Source organism: Neodiprion fabricii, chromosome 4 (assembly GCF_021155785.1).
Source record: "Neodiprion fabricii isolate iyNeoFabr1 chromosome 4, iyNeoFabr1.1, whole genome shotgun sequence".
NCBI classification, from domain to species: Eukaryota; Metazoa; Arthropoda; class Insecta; order Hymenoptera; family Diprionidae; genus Neodiprion; species Neodiprion fabricii.
In genome coordinates this window covers 5195454-5218658 of record NC_060242.1, presented here as the reverse complement: position 1 = coordinate 5218658, position 23205 = coordinate 5195454, and the positions used below count along the sequence as shown (strand labels likewise).

At 38.3% G+C, this 23205-nt stretch overlaps 1 protein-coding gene across 3 annotated transcripts in view; it reads left to right on the top strand.

Moving 5' to 3' along the window:
- Positions 1-23205, top strand: part of LOC124180549 (putative polypeptide N-acetylgalactosaminyltransferase 9) — a 191805-nt gene that overhangs the window by 58033 nt on the left and 110567 nt on the right. Inside the window, exon 1 of one of the 3 annotated variants that reach the window (XM_046566190.1) lies at positions 10816-11192. The exons of the other annotated variants lie outside the window; for them this stretch is intronic. The gene's annotated coding sequence lies outside the window, so the exon portion shown is untranslated. Of the gene's footprint in view, positions 1-10815; positions 11193-23205 lie in introns of those variants that run through there. 3 annotated transcript variants of the gene reach the window in all.

Below are 23205 nucleotides of genomic sequence, written 5' to 3'. Positions count from 1 at the left end.
GCCGGGATGAGCCGCCGAGCTCTCTACCCCAGACAACAAACTAGGATTACCAAGTTAATCGCGTGATATTGCCGAGCTTAATTCACACCGTGAATCTCGAGGGATTCGTTGCGCCCGCTTTGCCCGATCCCTTATTCGTCTCGGTGGGTATTGTAAAAAGGAACAGAAACAAAAACAAAAAAAAAAAGAAAAAAAAAATTAATAAATAAATAAAATAAAAGTATAACCAAAACCCGTCTCGCGACGGTCGTGAATAATTTTTGAAAAATTTATGATAAATGGTACGACGATGACCTCTCGGCCTCTTTGCCCCCCCCTTTTTTTTTTTTTTTTATTGTCCTTTCGGAGAAATCGGAGGAAAACGAGGAAGATGGCGGCGACATGTTTCGCCTCGATCTTTACGGCGATACGTCTTCCTTACGTATCCTTCCCAATTCCGTGGGGCGTTCCCCTGTCCGTTACTTCACCGTCTTATACTTATAACACCTCACGACGACGTGACCGATCGACCGTATTATTTATCATTATTCAAAACTGTACCTGAAAGCATCACCTTATACTTGGATATTTGCTTATTTTATACCCATGGGATATAATTCAAGCACGGATCGAGTTACGAGCGATTGCAATGATTTCGATTGATCTTAAGCGATTTCAAAATATTTCAAGCGACTTTGAAGTGAATTCTTTCCAAACTGCTTTGCCATTTCGACGAGTAAATACACGTCCGATTTTATCAGATTTCAAGATATTAAATGTGATTTGGTGTGATTTTAAATGATTTCAAGCTACATACTTTAAACTGACTGCTTTACAAAGTGGTTTGCTATTTGAACAAGTGAATAGTTAGGTTAGGTTGGTTAGTTTATTATTAGTTTCATACCAATATTGGAAAATAAATTGAGGAAAAAGAATAAAAAAATGAAAGAGGTACAACGTTGTGCGAGAAAATTAACTCATATGCACGTGCGATTTTATGCGATCTTGGAAGATCTCACGTGATTTCAAGCGATTGTTTTCCAAACTGGTTTGCAATTGCAACAAGTGAATACCTTATCGCTTTATACCCGAAGTTACAATATTTCATCTCGACCATCTTATTCCTTGAAAAAGTATGATTAACGCTTATTCAGAGTTCTTCTTCTCCATTCGGCACTGAGATATTATTACATACACCGCACCGCGATCAAGCTCGTTATAATCACCGCGAATCACGAAGATGATCATGATTCATCGACAGTCGTTCCGAGTCTTCAAGAATAAACTTAAAAAGTAGTTATCAACTCTTCGTGGTTTTTCCGAGTTCGGGAATTCATTGCGATATTCACGCGTATTTGTTTTTCATCTCTCTGACACCACGGAGTCATCGAGTTTTATGCTTCCAAAAGCCGCGAAGATTCCAGCTCTGATCCTTCGTCTCATAAAACTTACCCATCATGTGAAATACGTGAAATAAAACGACTTTTTGGAACGTCGAACCACCTATTAAAGCTACTCTAGCTTGATGCATCGGTTTGACTCGTTGATCGGATGTGAACAAGCGTCACGTCTATCTAAGTTTTTTTTTCTTTTTTTCTTTTTTTTTCATTTTTCTTTTTCCGTACTCGGTCTCCTCAACCGGATTTTAAACGGAATGTCGAGGAAGCCCCGGAAAAGTGGGAAACTTTTACTACCGTTCGCTCCGGTCGTCTCTCGGATGAGTTAAATTCCTCCTACTGGATCACTTTTCCAGCATCAAAAGCTCCTCTTTTCGTCCCAAAAGTTCCGAGCACTGCAGAATCCAGGCCTTGCCTACGTTAGTATAACTCGACGATTTCAAAGCCTGACTAAAAGCGAGTCGCCCCAATTTCTGATCACCTGTAGGTATATAAAAAGGTGTATTATTTTCCGGAAAGCTTTCAAACCGTTTTCACGCTACTCGGAGACTGGCTCATTTTGTATTTTGCACTCCGATCGACTGCGAATAATTTGTTCGGTAAAAAAACTAAACAAGAACTCCATTCCTCGCAAGATTTCACCGACTTTTTCTTACCGTTACAAAAAATCTGTGAAAACCTTTGCGCACATTTTCATATCCCGTGTGTAATAATTTTCTCCCGTATCAATGAAATTATTCGTTGGTATAATCACGAGGATGTTTGTATGAAGTTGTTAAAAAAAACAAGGATCATATATTACAGCAAAAACACTTCCGTAACCCGTGAAAGATGATTCCTTATCTTTATTACAGGAAAGAGGAAGCGAGAGAGAGCGAGAGAGAGGGGGGGGGGGGGGGGGGGGGTTGAGGAGAAGCTGAAAGCAGCGACTAGCCTTTAATTTATTCATCGACTAATTGACTAATCGATGACAAATTTGAGCGATGGAAGATACAGGCAGTAAACCGTCACTCTTTGACATTGTTCAACCGGTCGCGTACGAAGCGTATAACCAATAGCGGTTGGTTTTGGGTCGTGCAATAGCGTGCCGCATAAATACACAGAGGTAGAGAGAGTTTTGGTACAAGGCACCCATGCACGCCAAGAGAATTGGTTATGAATGCTAATTTACAGCTTTGGCTAATTACCTTTCAGCTAATACCCGGGACAATAAACCGACGGTCGACTCTGCGTACGTTGAAAGAGGGATCGAGAGAGAGAGAGAGAGAGAGAGAGGGAGGGTGTGTGTGTGTGTATTTCATCCGGCATCGTTTTCCCTAGGTAATATAATTTTAAGAGCCTCTTCGTCGTATAATTATACATATATATATATATGTATAATATAAATTACTCGACTATATATACCGCCAATTTCGTCACATAGCAATGATCATTAATCTAGTTGACAATTACGCGCACGTTTTATACCCAGACGGTAATGCCTGTATAATTTTCCCGTATATTTGATACGTACGTATGTACGCAATTATTGCACGCCAAATTTAATTTCAAATTTGCTGAGGAACATCCTATACTGATTTCTGCAAATAGTCGTGCCAAACGTCCGGAAGCAATTCGCGACCAACAAACGTCGATAATTACCCCTTCGACGCTCCGCTTTTCAACGGAAACAATGTTGTCTGCACGTATCAGCTGTTTTGTACTATACGTGTATTTCATCGCTGCGGTACGCGAATCACTCCAGCGTTATGTGCATGCGATATATTGAACACATTCAGAAACGTATCGTCCCTGTACGGTGTATATTCGATTCCGGATCCATGAGAATGTATTTCTTGAGGTTTTTTTTTTTATCCACTCGTAGGAATAGTTATTCCGGCATTAAAATTCATATTGGATGACAGTTTCTTTTTTTTTTTGTTTTTCACTGCGATATTTTTCACCGTTTTCAATTTATTTCAGGTGCGTTGTAAGTGTCGCTTTTTATTCTTCTGTACACATTTTTCGGGACCAATTTATTCAAACTCTTATCCTTCTCCTGAAAATTCAGCAGCGTTTTTAAAGTGTTTTTTTTTTTTTTTGTTTCTGAAGTTTGAGCACTTTTACACAAACAATGTTTATAGGTGACTATCTCGCAATCAGTTGTAGTCAGGAAAATTCTAGTTTGGTACTTTTTTGTAGAGCGTGAAATTTCCTACAAGAATCCGTGTATCGATCGTTTATTAATTAAACCGTTTACGAGAAGAAAAAAAAAAATTTCAATTTTTCATGATCGTGTACGTTTTGTTTAATTAGAAAATGGAAATATGAAATAAGCACCTCTAAATATCAATAATATGTGATCACATTTGGATAAGATATTCGATAATTGTTTTTTTTTTTTTTTTTTTTACTTTGCATATAACTATATACAAAATAATTTTCATATTTTTTTTTTTTTACCTCCGATAGGTGTCATACTTTGTAATATTATTTTGAATTTTTGTAGATTTCAGAAATTAGGAGTTTCGTTTCAAGTTTGTTGAATTATACTTCAGATACGCTGGGTCGAAAAAGTCTGCATAAAAAAATAGGGATTGAATTTCACCCTAATGTACTATCGTACAAAAAATGATGAAACTAATCTCACATCATCGACTCAGAGTCACGATCGAGTCGTCATATGCCCATATTGTCTTCATCCTGACAAATCGGGTGAAAGACGAAAGTTCGGGTGAAGAATCACTAATCTTTCTTACAAATTGATTATTTATTAAAAAATTTTTCTCTTCCTTTATTCGCGCAAAGCGACGTAGGGCGATGAAAAAAAAAAAAGTCTAGCAAAAATGTGTACAAGAACAGGGACGCGCGATGCGGAGAAAATACGCGTTCCTCTTTTCTTCTCCGTCTTTACCATCTTTATATATTCCGGACGTCGAATTGCGTCTAAATAATAAATTGACGTCGGTGTTTGTAAGTAGATGAAAAAGGGAGAGGCCGGGAATAAGAAACGAAGAACGCAGAAGAATACGAATAAGAATAAGAATAAAAATAAGAAAAAGTATAGGCGGCCCGGATAGTTTGTACAATCATTCCAACGGCGTCCCGGGGAAAATGGACGCCTATAAATCGTGAATTGTACCCCGCCTATACTTACTAGCAACCCGGCAACGCCGGGGAGTGGAAATAATGGTGAAGCCGAAATACCGGCGAGGCTTTTCCGCGAGTTACGCTCGGCTCCGTTTCTCTCTCTCTCTCTCCTCCCCCTCCTCCAAGGCTCAACCGTAACGTATTATCCTTATCCGATCAGAAGTTTATTCGATCTGTAATACTTATACGGCCCTCGCCGCCGACGAGTGGGCCGAAAAAATCCACCTTTTTTCACCTCTTCTCACCCACTCCACCCAATCAGACCGAATTCCTTCCTCCCCATAAACCGCGTCCCGCGGCCTCTTCCTCCCCCATCGTCGTCGTCACTTCGGAAACTTCGACTCGGATATCAAAGGTGTAGTATCGCAGATATACGTGACAACGATTTTTCTGTATATTCGATGAAAAATCGTACGGACGAGTGATTCGAAATGAGATGAAAATATATGGTTTTTATTTTTATTCGGTTCAATTTTCAGCACACGGTTATTAACTATTTTCATTTCTCGATCCAACTGCAAGAATATAGTTCTGGATAGAAAATTCAGCCGTTTTATGAGATAATTTTACGTTTGTGTGAGTGTAAATTAATGTCAAAAAAAAAAACCTATTCATAGTTTTTCAACTTAAGAAAAGAATGGTTTTATTCAAACTTCAAGCATACAAAAGAATCGTATTTGAACAATATTTTATGAAACATTCGTACAAAACTTTTGATAATCGAGCCGTTGAGAATTGGTTTTCGGAAAGACAAGTGTCTTCGGGAAATCAAAAAATTAAATATTTTCTGTCGTCGTGAAATGTTATCTTTTTTTTTTTTTTTTTTTCTCCGCTTTGATCACAAATTATCTTACAAGACAACGTGCGGTCTAGATTTTACCGAAAATCGTACCGTTGTGCATACAACTCGATCAAAAATTCAAATTTCAATGTTCAAAAAATCCTTCGTTCAATCATGTGCTATAATTAATAAAAACAAACATCTACTACCATGTTGAAAAGAGAAATTAGCTGAAACATGTCGTTCCTTGTCCTTCAAGATCCATTTAACCTTTAATATATTTAATTACTTGTATAACACCAGATTATCTGGTAGGTATGAAAAATCTTCAAACTGTTATATCGCAACTATATCCATCTTACAAGAATTTTTTACCAACCATGAAATATGAAATTTTTTATCAACGAATGCAGCACGTAATGCCAAAGATTTATAATCCGACGATTACACCGATTGCAATCTACGGACGCTTCTTTTTTTTCCTTTTTTTGTTGCTGCTTTTTTTTTATTTTTTTTTTTTCGTCTGTCCGACGGAGTAAGTTTTTCGTCGTATTCTTTTTTCGCATTTTACGCTGGTGTATAAAAATCTCACAGCATTGCCGTGAATTTTGATTAGATCTGGGCGCGGTGGTTTTGTATGTACCGCCTTAAAGCGTACAGTGACGGTGGGGGGTGGAGGACGCATTGTTCGCGAATTTCAAATCTCACTGCTGCTGGTCACATTGAATATTTACTACTGTTTCATATTTTCTTGAATAAATCTGTAATTAATTACGTTTTACAACCTTTGACGCAGGCTCCTCCTCCTCCATAAACAATCCGTTGTTGTATTTACTGTAAAACTGGTGAACGGTCGAATTTTATTGTATGGTGCATTCCGTGACATCAGGATCAAGTTTCTGCGTCGATGTCGCAGATTGGTTTTATAATTTTTTGCGTCAAAGTACGTGATGAAAAATCGCAATTTTTTTCACAATTTTTCGACCCGGCGTAGTGTACGAAGTACGATTGAAAAACTTGAAAAAAAAACACACACACATTTTCTAAAATCTGGAAAAAATTCAGAAAAATCTTATAGTGTATGAGAAAATTTTATGACATCTATCGGAAGATGGAGATTTTATAACGTCGAAGGGTAAGTAAGAAAAATGATTCGAAAAAAAAAAATGATTGTTTTTGGATTTCATTTTTGACATTTGTAAAAACGTACATAAGAGTTCATTATAATATATCTCTGAATATTTTATGTTCATTCTTATGTCAAAAACGCAATCCAATAATAATACTTTGTATTTTTTTCCATTTTTTCTATTTATTTTTCGAAGTTATGAAATTTCCATCTTCAAAAATGTGTCAAAAATTTCGTTATATTTTATAAGATTCATCTGAATTTTTTCATATGTATGAGAATGGGTGTTTTTTTTTTTTTTTTTTTCCTCAAGTTTTTCAATCGTACTTCAGATACGTTAAGCTGGGTCGAAAAATTCTAAAGAAAATTGCGATTCTTCGTCATGTTATTTCACGCAAGAAATTGTAAAACGAATCCGAGACATCGACGTCGAATCTTGATCGTGACGTCATGGAATGCCTCCAGTATATTAATAATTTACTGAGCAAATACTTTTACCGCTGAAATTCAACTCGATTAGATTTGAAAGTTAAGGAATTTAAAAATAAAATAAACTCGTAATTTTCACTTCGTCGATCTTTTTCCGCCTCTGTAATTCTTCCGTCTACTTATGCTGATAGATCGAGAAAAACTTGAACTGCGAATATTGTACTTCGCGGCATGACACTGACTGGATTCCGTGTATTCGCAGCTTGTGTTAATATTGGTACAGTCATGAACAAAATCAGTATAATCAGCTGGATAGTATAACGACACGTATAACATGTTCGTGGTCGAAGCACGTGTTGGTTTTTTTTTTTTTTTTTTTTTGTTTCCATTTCGTCGTCAGTTTACACAATTCGTTTTATACGTAACGCAATTACGGTGAGCTTGTTTTACTATTTACACACAAGAGAGTTATTATCATATCGATTAATAATAATAATTTGCGTTGTAAAATTTATTCACAGCTGTTGAAATAATTATTTATAGCTTAATATGTTATCACGAACTGCTGCGATGTTGAAGTTACCGACCGTTGGAATTATTTTATACTTGTATAAACTCGTCAATAAAAGTTTGACGTATTTGTGCTTCGTATAGGTTGGTACGGAATACCGAAATGTAATGGAAAAATCGCTGTCTGTACTTTCGTGTCTCTCCTTTACTTACTTGATTTTTTTTTTTTTTCTTTCCCCCGATCATGTTATTATTTATACTCTTTTCTTTATCTCTATGTGCTTCTTATTGCGCCAGGATAACGTTTCTCACGACAAGACCGTGGAATGCGATTGGCACGCACGCTCAACGACAAATTGATACGGTCGAAATTCACCCTGTAACGTACATACAACGATTATAGTTAGAAAAAGGGAATGGAGAGGAATTCGAGATGAGATGAGAAAAGAAATTTTTATCCTCTATGTTTCTTTCATGTTTCGGTTACTATAATAATAATCAGTCTCGAAAATGTATGTTTGCAGGTATTTTAGGATGTTTCAGATAAAAATAGTTTGCGATTTTCCGCCGTGGCAATCCCAGAAAAGTTTCTTCAGACTGAAAGAAAGTTTCCGTCAAAAGGTGATCGTTCTACGTTACGTGGAAGATGGCGTTCAGTTGATTTTCCACTTTTATAAATTTGCGAAGCATCCCGAATGAAATTTTTTTTTTCCATTCCTTACATCAATCGCAATGTCAATTTACGTCACAAAGAAGACCCAGACTTTTAATATCGTGGCTCGAGTTGATGTTTGAGAAGTCTATCCGACGACTTTTTCATTATTAATTCAATCTCGTAAAATAGTTATAATTTAATTTAAACTTTCAATTTGGGAGGTCAAGATTGCCGGTTGATATATCGTTGTCTTACGGATCGTAATATTTGAGTTGAATGTAAATGTCAGGAAAGAAATAATAATTAAAGTGCCGCAACGTGTTTATTCATAAATTGAAAAAAACGTGAAAAGAAGATAAAAAATCAAATGAGCGCCATCTTCCACGTAACCTAGAACGCTCATTTTTTCACGTAATCTTGCTTTCGATCTGAACGAACTTTTTAGAGGGTGTGAAATATCATGGATTACTTCTTTCCCAAAACACTCTAAAGCACACACACACACACACACACATTGTATCGTAATTGTAAATTAAGCTCAAACCGCTGCACCGCGTCAGAGATAACGATTCGGAAATTCGATACTACCACCACCTATATACGCGCGACGGATCCGTCTGCGTGAAATGATATCCCAGCTCGGCGGATGATAACTACGAGTATGAAGTTTACTCGACAAGCGATAAAACTTTCCTAGATACACGCTCGGTTTACGCTCAGCGGTTGTATAGAATCACAGTGTCGTTGAGTTGATGAAGGGAAAAAAATTAATGAAGCGATAAAATGTTGTTTCCATTAACAGTTGCTCTTCAACTGTGCACGTATTTTTTTTTTTTTTTCAATTTTTTCTCAAAATTTTCTTCAAAAACTAAACGACTCCGCGATCGATGGTGAATTTCACATAATTTGAATTTCATCGGAGATTGATGAACCGGACCTGACAAAACCTTGGGCTGATCAGACATCAGCGCGTATATACACACACACACATATATATATATATATATATTAATATCGATACGTGCTTCATTTATAACGCGCATGAAACATAATCGTCCGATGATCAATCGGAGCTCGATACACAAACGAGTTAATTAACGAGATATCATCCAGGTGACTGTTGTCGTCATTGATTGACCCAGTTCAACTGACGGTCGACCCTAAAAACTATAAATAGTGAGTTCCGGCTGCGGATGAGGTGGGAGGTCAGCAGGGCATCGGAGGTGACATTTAACCCTTTAACAGCCGAGCATATTTCCCATTGAGAAGAATCATTTTTCTCAAAGAAAATGTTTGAAATATTGCGCTTTTCAATTTTCGTTCCTGAATAAAAAGTTTTACACTGAGAAAAATTTCATTTGTTAGAGTGATTAGAAAAATTGAGTAAAACAAGTATCGTTAAAAAAACCATTTTGCGCTATTGTTTACTCTACTTTTTTAGTCAAACAAGTCTTTAACGTCAATTTATCGTTGCACGAGCATTAAATTTTCGCAACGGTTACAAGAAATTATAGCAACAGTGATCGTAATGAGAAAAAATAGTAACGGATACCAGACTTTCCGTTAACAGCTAGAAAACTGATTTTCATTTTCTACCTAGAACTATATTTTTCAACTGTGGTAAAAATTGAAAATAAAAGGACCGAGCGGTAATCGGAACTAAAAATTTCTCTCAGTGTACAAATGAAATTATTCAGTGAATACTTTCTTTAGAGTGCGTTACTATTTGTTAAATTATTTGAGAACCTAGAAAGTATTTTAAAAAACAACAGTCTCGACCATGTTATAGATAATACGCTGGAATGGCAAGGGCGATTCGTCGGGGAAATTGGTGTGAAAAATGTGCATTTTCCTTGTTGTTCGTTCATCTTGAACGATCCGTTTCACCTAAACCCCAACAACCTGAGCGTGATCGTTCTCGTTCCCGTTCTCGTTGATATTGAGTGACAAATTATCGCCCGGAGCCTCAAAGCGTGCCCGTCATCATCGCTGCGCAGGTCGGTGCCGTTGAAATTTAAACGAACGACAAACGCGCGACGCAATTCATCACGGCGTCGCGTGGGGGACAGAAATAAAGTGGGTATTAGGTGAAGACGTTGGACAATATTTTTCCATCCTCCTTCCGCTTTTTCTTCTTCTTCCTCCTCTCCTTGGCAGTTCGTATTGGACACCCGGAGATGCGTTTCGGGGATCTTTTTATCCTCGAAAAACCGTGTACGGTATTATCGTACAACACCGAGAACAAGACGAAGAAACACGCGTTTCTCCGTCGAGGAATGGAAGGAAAATTTTCAATTCCCAATCATTACGAATTCCGTACGCGGAATCCGTCCCGCGTTTCCCCCTTAGAATTTCGAAGTTTCCAACGTAGGCTGCCCGCATGCTCGAAACTCGCGGTGAGCGTGGACTTGGAGTCCGGATGATGAAGGCATTGTCGGGCTTGTTAAGGATTTTGAGAGAAACAATTTTCACCTCTCCTTATCACTTACTCACTCTATCTTTTCGGGGTCGATGATCGTTCGTCGACAGCGAACCTTTACCGACTTTATTGCCGAAGATCCATTCGAGGCGATGCAAATCGGCCCTTCGAACCAAAGGCGATCCTTTCACCCTACCTTGGTACTCCGTAGTGCATCTCCAGTAATTGCTACAAGAGGACAGAGAGAGAGAGAGAGAGAGATGGACGAGGATGACGAGGTATGAGGGAGCTGCGCGGGCGGAGAGGAGGACTGGCGTGGCTAGGAGAGGAGAGGAGTGAGGCGGTTTGTTTGTACTCAATCGGAGGAGCCTCAGTCGGTCCGCGATCGTTGTCGAGCGAGCCCGTCTGCTCGTTCCTTGATTAGTTCGGTCACTTAGCGTACTATCACATGGCTCATAAGGCCACCAACTCTGTGAGTAAACATAACTCGCGATAAGCGGTCGTTGCGTCGTTACTACGATTCGTTGGAATCATCTGTGTGAAAGACATATAGTGAAAGATGATTGAAAACGTAGAAATTATCGACTGGTGAGCGGTTTAGTGTTGTTTTCGTTCCTCACTGTTGATAGTTTGTGGGTCGGTTCTTCCGTGCATGCGAATCGAGAACCTCTTTGTTGCTGTAGAATCGTACGACCGTCATCGGCTTACCGAGTGGAATGGAATGTCCGGATGAATCGACGAGCCTTGAGGCATCCTAGCGAAAGGTGAGTCGTTATTGAATGATATCCAGACACTCTTCAAATGCCATCTCCAAACCGCTTACCAGGCTTCCGGTTACCACACTTCGCGATGTGACTTGATCGGTTAGTGTGCAGCTGCGTCATTGGATACCAGAACCGTCGTGTCCTTTGTCATTGAAAATGTTGTCTATCCATTTCATTCCAATGGATTCCAAGCTTTTGATATACGGTTGCATAAATGTCACCAGTGACTGAACAGCCGTCTTAAAATCACCGTCATATTCGTAGTTAGGTCATTTGCCGGTGACTCTTCGTTCGCTGCAGCGTAGTTTCACCTTTTATCCACTTTCATCTTTCCGTTGGGTCTTCGATCGGATCAGTGAATGACTTGGCCACCTTGACACGGTCGGTGATCGGTTGGCGGTCTGCTGGAATTCAGGTGGGACAGTGAATTCCAGCATTTTTCACCCGCCATTTCAAACTTGTTGCACTCGACTTCGTAGACGAGGGTACGATCTCTGACACGAATACTCCGAATCCAACATTTGAATAAAATTATTCTTTCGGAGCTGACGATCAAGCATAGTTACAGGATGATTACATTAGTTCCGTTCTATCATTCTCGGATTATTATCTGTGATTGCGGCTTCCGTCAAGCATTCGAGAATCTTACAATTGGTAGCCATGTAGCGAGCAGTTTGACCAACGGAAACGGACTCATCCTACTTCCTTTCGCTTGTAAGAGATTACCGGTATCACATGTCGCGACTGGTGACCAAATCACCACCACCAACAAAACGAGACCGAGACTACGATCCTGACTGTATTATACTGCACGTGGTCGACGACGATCTGAGGCAATTGTACCAGTTATCGAACCTTTATTTTACAAAGTTAAAAAACTGACGGTGCATTGAGAAAAATTTGATTTGTTACAGTAACCAGAAAAATTGAGTAAAACAGGTATCGTTAAAAAAACTGTTTGAATATTGTTGGAATTAGGAAAAACGAGGTACGCCTAAACATTTTGCGCCATCGTCGATCCCTTTTTGGTAATTGCAACGCAAAATCAGTTTGTTTGGTTTACTCTACTTTTTTAGTCAAACAAGACTTTAACGTCAATTTATCGCTGCACGAGCATTAAATTTTCGCAACAGTTGCAAGTAAATCTAGCAACAGCGATCGTAATGAGAAGGAATAGCAACGGATACCAGACTTTCCGGTAACGGCTAGAAAACTAATTTTCATTTTCTACCTGGAACCATATTCTTCGATTGTGGTAAAAAAATGAAAAAAAATAATTAAGGACTGGGCGGTAACAGTAACTAAAAATTCCTCTCAGTGTACAATCCGTGAATTTCCCGATGACTAGAACCAATTGCTGGACGGTTAGACGCTGAAAATTAATTCCTCGGTAATTTTCGAACGAAGGATCAAACACAAAGTGTCCGCACGAGGTGCTTTTCCTGGTGCTACAGGTGCCTCGATAAATAGACTACACAGTCCGCACCGAGTGTTCGGCTGTATCGTCGGTGCTTCCGTTGTGTGCTTTGGCCGGTCGGCTCATTGTTTCCGTTATCTCTCGAGGACGCGCGGATGCTGGGAGGATGAAATCACGCTGTGAGATGGGCTGAGGTGGGGAGCCTGAAACTCGGCGATAAACAATTTCTGCAGGGCTAAACGGACTCCTGGGCGTATAACTGCATGCTGCTCGAGCCGCGACTAGTGATACCACCACCATACGCTCGGTACCGCTTGGATTATACCCGACGTTTGATCAACCGAATCGTCGTCTTATTGTTAGTCCTGCCACACTTCAAAGCAGCGATCCTGATGCGGGGTGTAACGATGATACGATTAATCGTCGAGTAGTTTATACCTGTATAATGTGGCCCATAAACGGCAGGTGGGTGGAAACGCGGTTTATTATACACCGTTGGCTCTTGATTCGATCAGCTCACGCGAGTACCGTTGCGCGTATGTGCGAGCCGTACCGGTCTGGATAAAAAGAAATAGAAAAAGAAACGGAAAAGGAAAGGGACGTTTGACAAGAGCAAGAAATAATTATACTTGGATTCAACGAATTAAACTGAGTTTGACTGAGTTGAATTTTATTCAAAGTATCTTTCCCGATGTTACGGTAAAATGATATAAAAACACCGCAAATTCAAATCAAGCAAGTACAGTTATATACATATACATATATTCTCGAAGGCGTCGTAGCTGAAACGTCGCGTCATTCTCCCGCGTTTTAATGCCAAGTTGTTGTCACTAACGAGTAAGTTTGTTCGCGCACGCGCAGTAAATTAATTTTTCATACGAAGTATAATGTACAATATGTTTATTTGATAAGGTATAATTTTTGCGAGATGTGCGCAACTGTAGTTGGAACAATTTTGCATTCGTGGTTAATTTTCGTTATCTACCGTGAAATGATGAAAGAACAATATTATCTCAGTTGAAATTGTTGAACGCGCGTTTTAAAAAAAAAAAAAAAATATAATAATTTCTTTCTTTGGTACATCCTGATATATACGCTCAGTATTATACATCCTCCGGCGAATCTCCCAGAGAGAATTTTGACCGATGTTTGGGCGCAGCTGAAGGCGTCCGTTTTAAGGCCGATTTCTGAATATTCATTAAACGCAGGGCTAATACCGATATTTCGAAATTCTAATCAGTTGGAAATTCGCAGCCGTGACTTGGATCGTGTCCATAAATATTCCGGTTCATGGGAGTAGCTCGGACTGTCGAAAAGATGTTGCCTACACTCGAAGCGGCGGACAAAATCGATGAATAAATATAACTTGTAAAGCATATTTCTTAATTTGTTTTTAACCCAATTACACCGCCGTCGAGTGTTTGAATTATTTATTCGGGCATATTGAATGCCTGTGACAAAATGGGCGTTCAACTTTGCAGCATCGAGAACGTCGAGGTTCCTCATATCAAAATATGATGACACTATTTTTGTAAACCAAACCGGTTTTGCGAAACCGACGCGACGTCGGAGTTTCCACTTGTGAAAGTTTGATTACGATCTTCTACAGATATATTTATATCTTATCGTTTATTTATTTACATGCGACAGCCTTCTGGGTTACCTATAATCCTTTTATCGAGTTTATAACGATTATACGAGAAGTGTTTGACACGGTGAAAATACGATTCAAGTTTCACCGGACAAATCGAAGATCGAAAAGTCCAAGTATGAAAAATCCTGGGAAAATCATCACGTTGAAGTTAGTAGCTTGACGTTATTGGAACGATTCTTGTCGAGGAACAAAACATTATTTCACGACTTTAGAATTGTATCAAGTTTAGTAAACCGTTAGTACCTATACAATATTTATTGTGTAAATTGAAAAAAAAGGAAATTTTTTTCCAATATTTCGTTTCGATAACTTTGCCAACTTCAATATCGTGGAAAATCGCGATTGAGCTTTTCGTTTGAAATTAACGATTCTTCGACTCGACGAAACGGGTATGGACTGAAAAAAGAAGTCTATTTATTGCACTAAATGTTTTGTTATAATCGTGGCATTTTGTCCAGTAAAATATGAATTGTTCAATTACGCATCAAACAAATTTCTATCGATCATTGTTCGGCTCGACTAAAGTTTAATATCTATATCAAAACGTTCATTGCACCTTATCCAAATATACAAGTTGACGAATTTTTGAAGAGCGAACGAACCTTTGATAAATTTTATTTCAAGCTGTGATAAGGTGACGATATTATGCAATAAATATTTCATCGGAACTCTTTTTGATATCGCTTGATCGATCGAAGCTTTGCGTTTACCGTAATAAGGTGAAAGCGAATGTGCGTACGTAATTATTATTTCACGAGGAGCTTTCTTTCGCGCAGTTGCGGGGTTAATTAAGCTCTGCAGACTGGCATTATTTAATCTCCACACGCGTATCGGTAGCAACTTTTGCAACGCCGCCGTTACTTACTCAGAGATAAGGATATTTTTTCGCGCCAACGGCTGCCAGTGACAGAATTATTAATTTACCTTCTCGTGCTTGCAGCCTATATTCATTCGTCTCAACGCTGCGATATTTATCTGAAATTTTTACAAGACCTCAGACTAAGGAAATCTTCTTGCCAAGTCGCGTATGTAATTTTAACCTACGTGTATCGAACTCTGGTAGGTATTTACGTATTCTTATTTCGTAAATAACCGCCTTTTCAATTTTTTATCAGGCTACGCGCGCATCTTTTTTCAACGTTGGTATTTAATCATCAATTACGCTATCTAATCACTTGGTTTCTCACGCGTTATCTATATTTCTACCTGAAGAATCACTTTTTCCAGCATACTTCGATCTGCTGCGATTGGATATTTTTGTTTCTTATTATTCGAAGCTCGTTTTAAGTATTTAAGCTGTTATTATTCAATTATAGTGAAAAAGTTCGGTACCCTGAAGAGCTTGCAAGAGTTATTTGAGAAAATATTTATCCTCTCCGAAAGTCTCAGCGAAATTTTTCATTCCGTATTAAAATTTTTGCGTTCAAAATTGCAAACGATGTAGAATTTTACCGTGTAAATCCTCGTTCATGCTGCGACGAAATGTGAGTTCTTCACTTTAAGATTTCCTGTTTTATCATTATCTTATTCTTATTTTATTTTTTGTTTATCTTCCAAATAATTCGACGTGTTTCACCAAACATATTTTTGTAACAAATTCGCTAGTTATCATACTGCACAAAATCGGTTGCACCCAATTTACGCGAAAGGTTCTTCTCCGCAATAAATAATGACAATCATCATCATCATCCGACGTAATAAATATCGAATCTCGACGATGTGGATACGCGAGTTCGAGTATAAGGTCAGCTCACCGTGAATGGGTGAAAGTGTGTCGTTCAAAGGTCATCATCGGGCATCTTCTCCTAACCGGGAAGAAGAAAGAAAAAGATCCCTAATGTGCGGACAGAGTTGCTGAACTATAGCTAAGCAAGCAAAGTGTTTTGCACTGCACATCGTGCAGAGTTAGAAAACCATTTTTTTTTTTTTTTTGCAGCTACTTTCTTTTTCACATCTCGCGGCGAGAATATTATAACGTTAGTTAATTGGTTTAGCTTTTTTGCAGCGAGTTAAGAATGACGAAAATCGCGTATCGCTCTGTGCACGTAAGTGGGTATAAGATGAGATGTAATTGCACGAGAATCATCGCTGCAGGCTCGAGAGAGCTAAGTGCCTGCTGCGTAAGTGCCCGCTGATGGCGAAACGCTCGGCGTTCGCAATTTCCAGAAACTGCAGCAGCGAATTAGGACGAGCAAAGCGTAAATACAGTCTGCACACTTACCGGCCAATTAGCTTCTGGATTTCGGAAGAGAAGAGACTTTACGTCTATGCATGTATATATATATATATATTTTGCGGCTGCAGTCACAGTCACGCGACAAATGAAAAGCCAACGGTAACCCGTCATTGACGTAGATACGGTTCGGATTTTGCAAACCAGGAAACTCCAGGGAGCGTCGTAATTTGCGCAATGTTTTCACCGTCGTTGTCGTCGTCGTCGTCGAAATTCTCTACTGAGAATATCATCCGGTGTACCTACCGTTTGTTTAAAGCTCTGTCGGCTAGCTGTTGAGTCTATATACTCGTATATATGGAAATATACCTGTCGGAACGGTGAAATGAAAGATTATTACAAAAAACGTTAAAAAAAAAAAGGTTCAGGAGGCTTCCGACTGCACAGAAGTCAATCAAGTTGAATTGATAATTATCCCACTATCGCTTTGAAGTAGAGCGTGAATTCTTTTTTTTTTTTTACAAAGTACAAAAATACATCAACAATTATAATCAAGGACATTAGTTATTGATTTTACATACTTTCAAATCGATCTCGCTACCACTTGATTATTTTTATTTTATTTTTATTCGCTTTTGTTTTTAATGCCACGACTGAATTTTCACGCATCCTTGTGTTAACAGGGCGCTTTAATCAATGAATAAATTCTCTTGTATAGTGTACATTGCGTGAAGTTTATATTTTTCGATTTTTATTTATTTATGTTTTATTTTTTACTTGTTACAATTAGTTCGTTATTATTATTATACATAGCTGCAAGTCGTCGTTTATATGAACTCATACTTTAACAAAATTGGTGTCGTTAATAATTAATTGGGAACGATTTGTGGATAATCCGTTCATTTAACAGATGACGCGACGATCCGTTTGAACGATAAAAATTTGGTAACGAATGAGGTAACGGAATAATGTAGAGAAGAAAAACAAAACAAATGAACCAATAAAAAAAAAAAGAGAAATGATAAAATAATGCCATGTTTCTAAAATTAAATCAATAAATAACCTGTCTTTAATCAACTTCCCTATTTTTGAGTCTTTTTTTTCAAATCAAAAAATTTTTTTTTTCAAAAAAAAAAATAACAATAACCTTCGTAAAACCTGGAGGAGGTAAGAAAATATTCAGAGTTCGCCACCAATTATTGTGATGTTGTTTTATCTATTTTTATGTCTACACACAGATTTTTCGACTAACACCTTGAAAAAGGAGAAAAAGAAAATAAACAGAGTTAAAAAATTATCCACCCTAATATGTGTGGTTCTGTTGTTTGTAAGAAAGAAATTCGACTTGAAAAGAAAGAAAAAAACAGCGTACAACGAATGAAATATAATCGGAATACGTGAAAAATTGAAAAAAGAAACACGGGATAATTTTTACAACCGTTAGCTTTCTGCGTTGGGATGTTAGTTGCTTTAGGGAGGGAGATTATCACAGAAGATGGTAGAGGGATGAGATTAAAGGTGAAGAAGGGTGGCTCCATTGGGACGGCAAAAGCGGGAGCGGCGCGTAATCAGCTTGACACCGAGAAAAGAAAAACACGTTAAATCCAATTTACTTTGAAATTGAGTAGAGTCAGAAGTCGAATCGAGTTACCGGTACAAAGAAGTTAAGTAAGGCTATGCCGGGACGGAACGAAGACCCGCATTCCACATCCATCATTTTATTCTTCTTTTACTCCTGTTTACTTTTTGATTTTCTTTCTTTTTATTCTTTTCATTCTTCTCGCCCTAGTTCTCTGACGAATGAAAAGCACAATTTTAATTCATGGTTAAAGAGAAACTAGATATTCTCTTCTTGCAAAACGATTCCGGTGTGAAAATGAGAGGATCGAACCCGCTCAAATTTTTACAGACGAATGGTTAGTCTTGAGGACAATATTTTTTAATCTACTTCGCACGTCGTCTATTCGGTAGAAATCCTCTTTTTCAAACGCGTGTGTAGAAAGCTCGGATTCGAATTCATTAAGCCCCCGTTTCACTGCAGACCATGACCCCATAACGTGGAGCGATAATTTCCTGACTGGGAAAGTCTGTTACGGGTAATAATATGCTCAGGAAAGTGAGAGAGGAAGAAAAATCGGAGGGTAAAACATGCAATGAGGAGGAAAAGGGGTTGAAAGTGCGAAGAAGTTGGACGGGGAAAAAAAAACTGGATCGATCAGCTACCGAAGTCGGAAAAATTCATATAAAATAAGGATTTCGGCGCTGGGTGAAACGAAGACCAGGAATTCAGACCCTTCGCCATTCCTGCCAGTTTTTCTTTTTATTCCTCTCGGCCAATATCTCTGTTTCATTCACACCCCGGATACCGTACCGTTTTCCTTCGCGCCCGACGAAGCGCCGAAAGAGCGAAAGCTACGAAGCGACGAAGCGCCATGTGCCAAAAGGGGCTGGAACACTAAAGCACAGATGCTGTTTCCCCCAATCGCTGGCAACTGATTTTTCTGCCACTCATATCGATGCCCGCTCGTCCCCCCCACCCCTTACCGAAATTTTTGACATCTTCTTAGTTTTCCATCACATGCGATTCGCCCGGTGATCGCGATAAGGAAAAGACAGAGATCAGCAACGTTGGATTGATTAACGGAAAATTCGCGAGGCTGAATCAAGGCACTAGGACTAAATTCCCAAAATATAGTTACCCAAACAAAAATATATAATATATATGTATAAACAATAATAACCCTCACGAGCATAACCTAAAATAAAAGTATCATGTTGGATATTTAATTTCATACAATTTAATTTACGGTAATTTAATGTTTGACCAACTTTTGTCACGGGTTATTTTAGTTTTTGTTATTTTTGTCTTGAGTTATTTTAGTTTGGGTAATTTTTTTGTTTGTTCTTTTTTTTTGAGTCATTTTTATCTTGAGTCATTTTTGTCTTGGGTCATTTTTATTTTGCTTATTGTTACGTTGGATTATTTTTGTCACAGATTATTCTGGTTTGGGTTATTTTTGTCCGGTGTTTTCTTTTTGTTTTCGGGGGGTTATTTTTGTTTTCATTCATCTTTGTCTTGGATTATCTTACTTTGGGTTACTTTTGCTTGGGTTACTTTCACACGGCGTATTAAGGTCCCTCACTTCTACCGAGCGACGCTCGAACTTTCCGAAGACGGACCGAAACTAAAGATGTCGAAATTGCTGTTTAGGACTTCGGACGGGTTTGAATTTCGACAGAAACTTCACCCGATCATTTGAGATATTAAAATTCTTCAAACATTCTCCGCAGCTTTAGGTCCGGAACCGAAGGTCTAGCTCTATTATTCGGACATTGTAGGGTTGCTTTTCTCTACGCATCTAACGTTGGGTGCGAACTTTACTTTGACTTGAACTTTCCCGATTCTTCTTCGATTCTAATCGTGTTGTCACTCGGTCGGAATTTTTGTCCGGATATCGGAGGAAATCGCTGATTAGTTTTCACTACTCTTCTCCGCGGAATTGTCTCGAGGATTGATACCTGCCAAAGTTTTCGCATCGAAATTTTCAAACTCGCGTGGAACTGTTTTCATTAAGCTTTAATCTAATTGACAGGAATTTCAGCTTTTCAAACTTGTCGCAACTGCGAGTGGACATTTCCATTTTCATTTATATATTCATTTGCGCACTGACACGACACTCTTAGCATTTTACGGTTAGTAGATAACGAATACCGTGTCGATTAACAATAAGCTGGACGTTGTTCGGCCAAAAATCTATCGTTCTTATTAATCTCACACTGAGAGATATTTTTAGTTCCGTTTACCGCTCAGTCCTTAACTATATTTTCATTTTTTACCACAATCGAAAAATATTGTTCTAGATAGAAAATGAAAATTAGTTTTCTAGCCGTTACCGGAAAGTCTGGTATCCGTTAGTATTCTTTCTCATTACGATCGCTGTTGTTATATTTTCTTGCAACTGTTGCAAAAATTTAATGCTCGTGCAACGATAAATTGACGTTATAGCCTTGTTTAACTAAAAAAAGTGGAGTAAACCTCACAAACTGATTTTGCGTCGCAGTAACCAAAAAAGGATCGACGATAGCGCAAAATGGTTTTGTGTACGTCGTTTTCCGTAATTCCAACAATATTCAAACAGTGTTTTTTAACGATACCTGCTTCACTCAATTTTTCTACTTACTGTAGCAAATGAAATTTTTCTCAGTTCACTACGAGATAATTGCACATTAAGTGTTTATCAAATTATCATACTCGCGACTTGTGGAGATTTATTTGAAAAATACAAAAATGGTGAATGATGTAATTAGAAACGAAGGCTTGAAAGTTGAAATGCGGTTGATGTGTTCGATTTCACTCTGAGAAAACTGCGTTTCTACAAAGTAGCTGAAACGGAATTTCTTTTTTTTTCTGAATAGTTGGTCATAATTAATATCGGTAAAATGTTGTGAGAATTGAATATTCCACGATGCCAACGTGATGAAAAAATGTTGCTTTTTCAAAATGCTTGTCACAGCGAATCTACAGAAAACAGTTTTCTCAATAAACCTAGTAATCGTAGAGCGAAACGAAATTAATTTACTAAATTTTCAATAATTACATCATCGATTATTCCAGGATTTCCTATAAATTTTCATATTTTCGAAAACATGTCTCTCCCTAGTTCGGCAATATAGTTGTAATTATTTAACAAATACCGAAGCAGCCTTGTTAACCTGATTTTCGCAATTACGGTCGAACAAAATCTCACGTTACGAATGCGTAAATAATTCGATCTCGTTTCCATCCAACCTTTCCGCGATCCGGCAATTCGATAGCCAAAATTCAGCTTGCGTTTCATACGCGAATGCTCGCCGGTCTGGTCTCGATTTTCACAGTATCGAATCGCTCGTCCTTGAAGCTTTTTCAAGGATTGTAATCCGAGGCTTAAACCGAAGTGCTCGGAATTCGTAGGCCAGCGAATTTGTCCGTCAGGCATCACCGAGTGTTCGGTTAACACGACGAAACTCGGCAAAGCTTCCGCTTCGTACAAAAGCCGCGAACCGACACGGCATAAATTGCCAGTTGAAAAGCTCCTCGCTTCCCAGGAAAGGACCAGTGTTACGATTCAAACTTTATCCGCGAGGAAGAGTTTTGCGGTAACCGCCGGTCCTTAAAACGTAATTAGCCAAATTCGCCGCTCGCTTTCGCCCTCATCTAACACCCTTCTTAATTCCGAAAGAAAAAAAAAAAAAAAAACAACCGGAACCTTGCCGAGCTTTCGACCATGAGAAATTTTCCCAAAAATTATTACGTTCACGGTATTGAAATATACCTACTTCGTAAAATTCAGTAGGTACTTGTTTATTCTAGAAACAGTGAAAACCATTGTGCGCGAAGTAAGATTTTCTACATTTGTAATAAAAAATATACAAGTTTACGTTGTTATTTTTTATAAAAGAATCCCGATGTTTTTCACCTTGTTGCTCATTTTTTTCCTCTCCGTGTATGCAATTCGTAACTTTTGTCCACGGTGCAGCGGTGATATGCAGTCGAGAATTATTGTTCGCTGAAGTTACGCTTTCAAGGGCAATTAACGTCCTCGCCGCGCTGCGGAAAGATAAGATTTTTACCTCCCTCTGCGGTCAGCGAATCGCCGGGATATTATACCAATAGTGATAATTGTGCCGCCCTTATGCGTATAATGTACTTCGTATCGCGCCGTAAACCACGTCCGGTGATTTATCGTACTGTGAAACAACTTCATTTGTCGCGGTAACTGGAAAATTTATTGTAAAATCGGTATGGTTAAATTAACGTCGGGAATATTGTTGCGGAATCGCGTGTATACGCAGCACTGGTAACTATTTTGAGCGATTATAAATGTTGATATTAGATTTTACGGTAATTTCGAAGCCAAATCAGTCAACTGAGAAGAATTTCATTTGTTACAGTAACTAGAAAAATGGAGTAAAACACGTATCGTTAAAAAAAAAAAAAAATGTTTCAATATCGTTGGACTTAGAAAAAACGAGGTGGGCGTAAACATTTTGCGCCATTGTCGATCCTTTTTTGGTCATTGCGACGCAATAATCAGTTTGCGAAGTTTTTTACTCTACTTTTTCAATTAAACAAGACCTTAACGTCGATTTATTTGGGGCTGAAAAATTTCGTGGGGTATAAAATAATACGTAGGTCGAATTCCGAGCTGCGCGACGAGAGACGCGAATCGGTAATTTCATTTTCCGCGTCCTTTCATATCCACCTTCGTAAAAACCTCATTTCCGACCTCATTGGTGTGATTCGGATGGTCTTTAAGGATTTTACCTGGCATTCCTTTTTTTTTTTTATCTTCTTCATCCCCTCCCCCCCCTTCCCATAAATATCTCGTCTCTGTTCAACTCGCACAAATCAGCTTGGTATTACGGTATTCGTAACGTGTGAAACGCGTTGTATGTTTTTTGTAATCGCAATCGGTTCTCTGGTTGATGAAATTTGATGTTATTTTTACAATTTTATCTTTTTTTCTTTTGTATTTTTGTTTGGTTTAGTTACGACACGGACAAAACTGGTTTTCATTCACGAATTGAACAGCGAATTCGATAATATATAGTAAAATAATTAACCTAGTGAGATATTGAATGAATCTACTTAAGTGAAATTTTACAAATTTTCAATGGAAGAAAAGAAAACTAGCCGAAGAAAATAGTTTTTTCGCGATATTCTTCATCGCCATGATGACGGAAAAGTATGTCAACCTGGCTGGAAAAATTCCGCACCTAGAAAACAAAA